Below are 5,749 nucleotides of genomic sequence, written 5' to 3'. Positions count from 1 at the left end.
GATGGGACAGGTGGGTCACCGACATTGCCGCGCACCCCTGGCGTCCATGGGTTCATGACTCGCACCGGCTCGTCGACGAGGCGCAGTCGGGTCACACAGTACACTGTATGGTCCAGTCGACAGTCACACCGGAAGCGATGGGAGCCCATTCCCCCCAGCACATGTGCCACAAGAGTCGTGGGCGTCCGGCAAGAGGACTCGGCGGGTAGTCCATTTCCTCGGCCCCTGCAGGAAACGGCGAGGCTACTGCTGGGGTGCTGTTACACTCGAGGCCGGAGCCACGAGCCACCTTCCCCACCGGCCTTCACAGCCAACCCGGAGCCGGTCGCGGCACACCACCGACGGAGGAAATGCGCACAGCGACAGCCGACCCCAGGCAGGAGGCGGTCCACCTTGTGCACAAGGGGGATCCACCCTGCCCCACATGTTCTACCTGAATGCCGGGTTGAATCCACCGGGCGGACTGCGCGGATCCCACCCGTTTACCTCTTAACAGTTTCACGTACTCTTGAACTCTTCAAAGTTCTTTTCAACTTTCCATTATGTTGACTATCGGTCTCGTGCCAGTATTTAGCCTTAGATGGAGTTTACCACCCACTTTGGGCTGCATTCACAAGCAACCCGACTCCAAGAATACTCCACCGCGATGAGTCAGGGGCCACTACCGGCCTCACACCCTCTAGAAGCTGCACCTCATTCAGAAGGACTTGGGCCCCGCGAGCATCACCCACGAATGGAGTACTTCTATACGCCACATTTCCCACGACTGCCAGGCAGCCGGGGATTAGGCACTGGGCTCTTCCCTCTTCACTCGCAGTTAGTTATGAGGGGAATCCTGATTTGTTTTTTTTCCTCCGCTTAGTAATATGCTTAAATTCAGCGGGATACCTCATCTGATCTGAGGTCGTAGGCAGAAGGGTTGACCGTGAGCCTCGGCCGGGCAACCATCCACCGTGACGAGCGGCTCCAGCAGGACGACACTGACGTGTCCCCATGGCCAGGGCAAGGCAGTGACCCACCCGACCAGCTCGCAGCAGGGGCGACGCTCACCCGCGCGCGCACGCACAGTCAACCTCACCCCACACACACAACCACGCGCCTGCCACACCCCGGAGGGAGGAGGAAGAAGGAGAGGTAGGAGGGGGGGAGAAAGGCATGCGGCAGCAGACAGGCGTGCCCCAGCCGCGGAATGTGAACGGGCAGCCACGCGCTGCAAGACCAGGACGGCAGGCGGAAAGCTGGGCAACACTCGACAGCGAGGCAGTCCCCGGGCTCGGCAAGCCTTTGTTCCCAGAACCCTTCTTGCACGTGGCGGCCAGGCTGACGAGAGGAGGACCGCGGGGTTGTCAGCCAGTGCGACAGCACCAGGTCGCCTTCTGCTTTCCCACCGGGGCGGGAAGTGGAGAAAGCCGACGCCGGCTTGGGCTGCACTGCCCTCCCCGGCACACCTCTCCCACCTGGTCGCTCGCGGAAGGGAGGTCGATGCTGACACATCCTGACGGCAAAGCCCTCAGCGAGGCAGGAAGGCAGAGGAGGCAACAGTCCCCGAGAGGAACGGGGGCAGCAGCCAAAGACGACAGAGCACACAAGCCGAGTGCAGCTCGCTGGCAGTGACGACAGCCCCACGCCGAGGAAAGGCTCTGGTCATTCCGCGCTGGCGTCCGGCACGGGTAGTGCCCGGGGCAGCGCTGGTCGAGATTCTCTCCCTTGCCAGCAACGCCGGTGGCCGCGTGGTGGGCCCGCACCCCGGCGGCGGGCACGCGCACATACAAGACCCGGTGGGGCTCCGGGGTCTGAATTTAGGGGGACAGAGAGGGGGCTAGCCCCTCTGCGACACCCCAACTGCGCGCTCAGGAGCCGGATGGCAAGCAAGCGCGATTGATGGTTCAAGCGACCCTCAGATACGCGTGGCCCAGGGAAGAACCCGGGGCCGCAATGTGCGTTCAAAGTGTCGATGATCAATGTGTCCTGCAATTGACATTAATTCTCGCAGCTAGCTGCGTTCTTCATCGACGCACGAGCCGAATGATCCACCGCTAAGAGTTGTCTCAGGTGTTTCGGTGCGCTTGCGTGCGGTTCGACACATAGGCAACTGGGTTTAACACATCAGGGCGGTCACGACCCACCGCCCCCTGGCCACAGGCCTGCAGCCAGTGGAACGAGACGGACGTCAGACGCAGGTCTCTGCCGCCGCCTGCCGACTGCACTCCGGGCCTGAAATGCCAAGCCGAGTTTGCGACAACACCCTCCGCGGGAAAGGGAGGGGGGAAACCCAACCAGCACCAGCGGCCCAGGCCCCAAAAGGCCCAGACACCGCCAACTCGACAGGACGCCGACCGCGAAGCTCTGTCCGCAGATGCTCGAGATTTTTTAAACTGCAGCCATGCCCAGGGGCTCACGAAACTACAAGGGGAGACGTATAGGTACCCTGACTTTGGGGTTGAAAGGGAGTATTGAAGGCTTTCGACCAGAAGCGCCCCGTTAAGGTGCCGAACCGACCCCTGCTTGGCCGGCTCGACCCCGTGAAGTTCGCAGTGGCCGTTGATCCTGCGACGGTGTGACACTCCCTTTCGCGCCATCGACTGCAGTCGTAGTGCCAACGGTCGGTTGGTGCCCCCTCGAGTGTCGCCTACAATGGTGCGAGCGGTCCACGACAGGCGTGCTCCAGACAGCGCCAGCCCACAAGACACCGCCTGTCGTGCCCGAGAGGGGAGCGAACGAAGAGGTCTGCAGTAGTGACTGGCACAAAAGGAGAGGGCTGAGCCCCGACACTGCACCAGAGAGCGAAAGCGAGCGAGTGGTGTGGGCGAGCGACAGGCAGACACGCATTCACCTGCGGGGTCAGAGACCGAGGTGTAAGGTCACGCACGGTGCTGGGGTTGAGGGGGGGGTCAGAAGGCAAGCCCCGACCATGGCTTTGTTTCACCCACAGGTGAAAATGCGACCCAGCCGCCGCCACACTCCAGCATCGCAATCAGCCCCTCCGAGAGTGTATGCGTCAGGCACAGATTCTCGGCCACCCAGCGACTTGGAAGGTCAACTCCGTTGGTCCTCTCGGGATGACGCCTCGTGCGAGGCTTGCGCACGAGAGCACTCGTGGCGGGGACATCACGTTCGCCCAGTCCGGCTCGATCACGGGATAGGACCCCCTGCCCATGCAAGGGGCGCCCGCTGACTTACGGGCTTAGGCTCCGGGACATCCCGGTAGCTCTGCACCTGGCCCGCAGTCCCCTGGAGGTTTTGACCATCTGTGGTTTCCATTCTGGTTTGGGGACCACTCCGCGCCTGGTGTGAGGTGGACCCGCCACGGCCAATAATGATCCTTCCGCAGGTTCACCTACGGAAACCTTGTTATGACTTTTACTTCCTCTAGATTGTCAAGTTTGATTGTCTTTTCGACGTTCCGCCAGGGCCGTCGCCGACTCCGGCGGGGCCGATCCGAGGACCTCACTAAACCATCCAATCGGTAGTAGCGATGGGCGGTGTGTACAAAGGGCAGGGACTTAATCAAAGCGAGCTTATGACCCACACTTACTGGGAATTCCTCGTTAACGGCCAACAATTGCAATCTCCGATCCCAAGCACGCTTTGGGTTTCAGCGGGTTACCTGCTCCTGGCGACGTAGGGTAGACACACGCTGATCCAGTCAGGATAGCGCGCATGCAGCCCCGGACATCTAAGGGCATCACAGACCTGTTATTGCTCAATCTCGTGTGGCTATATGCCACTTGTCCCTCTAAGAAGTTGAACGCCGACCGTTAGGGGTCGCGTAAATATTTAGCATGTGGGAGTCTTGTTCGTTATCGGAATTAACCAGACAAATCGCTCCACCAACTAAGAACGGCCATGCACCACCACCCACAGACTCGAGAAAGAGCTATCAATCTGTCAATCCTTTTTGTGTCCGGGATGCGTGAGGTTTCCCGTGTTGAGACAAATTAAGCCACAGGCTCCACTCCTGGTGGTGCCCTTCCGTCAATTCCTTTAAGTTTCAGCTTTGCAACCATACTCCCTCCGGAACCCAAAGACTTTGGTTTCCCGGTAGCTCCCCGGCGGGTCGTGGGAATAACGCCGCCGGATCACTGGTCGGCATCATTGATGGTCAGAACTACGACGTTATCTGATCGTCTTCGAAACTCCGACTTTCGTTCTTGATTAATGAAAACATTCTTGGCAAATGCTTTCGCCTTTGTCTGTCTTGTACCGGTCCCAGAATTTCACCTCTCGCGGCACAATACGAATGCCCCCAGCCGTCCCTTTTAATCATGGACTCAGTTCCGAAACTCAACAAAATAGAACCGTGGACCTATTCCATTATTCCTAGCTGCAGTATTCAGGCGGCCTGGCCTGCTTTGAACAATCTAATTTTTTCAAAGTAAACACTTTGGACCCCGCAAGACACTTAGTCAAGAGCATCAAGGCAATGCCGTGAGGCAGGGGTTGGGACAGGCGTTAGGTCGCCTCGCGGTGGACCGCCAGCCCGATCCCAAGATCCAACTACGAGCTTTTTAACTGCAGCGTCTTTAATATACACTATTGGAGCTGGAATTACCGTGGCTGCTGGCACCAGACTTGCCCTCCAATGGATCCTCCGGAAAGGATTTAAAATGTACCCATTCCAATTACAGGGCCTCCAAAGAGTCCTGTATTGTTATTTTTCGTCACTACCTCCCCGAGTCAGGAGTGTGTAAGTTTCGTGCCTGCTGCCTTCCTTGGATGTGGTAGCTGTTTCTCAGGCTCCCTCTCCGGAATCGAACCCTGATTCCCTGTTACCCGTGGTAACCATGGTGGACATGAGCCGTACCATTGACAGTTGATAGGGCAGACACCTGAATGTGCTGTCGCTATCTCAGGGACGAACGATCGACCCTGTGTTATCTAGAGTCACCAAAGCTGCCAGGCGGGCCCGCATTGGTTTTCGTCTGATAAATGAACGCATCACCACCGGTTGGGCTCAGCACTCGTATGCATGTATTAGCTCTAGAATTGCCACAGTTATCCACAAAACAGCGAGCGATGAAAGGAACCATGTCTGATTTAATGAGCCATTCCCAGTTTCACTGTATCGTCCGTGTGTACTTACACATGCATGGCTTAATCTTTGACACAAGCATATGCTACTGTCAGGATCAACCAGGTAGCTGAACCGCAAAGTTTAGCCGAGAGAAGAGGAGGAGGAAAGCAGGTGGCCCACCCACGCCCACCACACATGCTCCCTTGCTCTGTCTCGCTGCCTCTGCTTCAACAGCCGCACCAGGCCCACAGTCAGGACGGCCGGTAGACAGGCAGGAGCCCAGTGGTGCGGAGCAACCTCACGCCAGCATGGCCAGCATGGAGGGAGGAGGTGGCGCGAGAGCCAAACTGCGGCGTACTCGGCCATGTCGGGATCAGCCATGATGGGTAAGGACTGCAAACCATTCATCTGGGGCAGGGCCATCACCGCGATCGCCAACCGCCACACCCACCACCACACTCCCGAAGCGAACCCGACATCACGAGCAAGCGATGCCGAGGGACCAGAAGCAGCGCTATGAACCAAACAGGGAACCGGGCGAGGACCGTGCCCACACCTCAGCCACATGGGCCAGGGTTGATGTTTGTACCATCTGAGGCTGCGGGATCAGTTGAGGTCCACCCAGTCACATGCCCTGCGAAGGAACCAAGCAGTACTTGCCCACCTCAGCCACGCACGCCCAACGGTTTAGAAGTTTGGACCGATGAGGGACGCGGTATCGGTTGAGGCTTACCT

At 58.5% G+C, this 5,749-nt stretch overlaps 1 non-coding gene and 1 pseudogene across 1 annotated transcript; both read right to left on the bottom strand.

Annotated features, from left to right (window-relative positions):
• LOC138750174 (28S ribosomal RNA) overlaps positions 1–907 on the bottom strand; it is a 7,205-nt pseudogene extending 6,298 nt beyond the window's left edge.
• Positions 908–1,891: 984 nt separating this feature from the next.
• On the bottom strand, positions 1,892–2,045 carry LOC138750173 (5.8S ribosomal RNA). The gene has a single exon (XR_011349130.1). It is a non-coding gene; the product is annotated as a 5.8S ribosomal RNA (ribosomal RNA).
• Positions 2,046–5,749: the final 3,704 nt, after the last annotated feature.

Source organism: Narcine bancroftii (assembly GCF_036971445.1).
Source record: "Narcine bancroftii isolate sNarBan1 chromosome 14 unlocalized genomic scaffold, sNarBan1.hap1 SUPER_14_unloc_1, whole genome shotgun sequence".
In the NCBI taxonomy this organism is placed as follows: Eukaryota; Metazoa; Chordata; class Chondrichthyes; order Torpediniformes; family Narcinidae; genus Narcine; species Narcine bancroftii.
The sequence above is the reverse complement of the archived record's forward strand: the minus strand, read 5'-3'. Positions and strand labels throughout refer to the sequence as shown.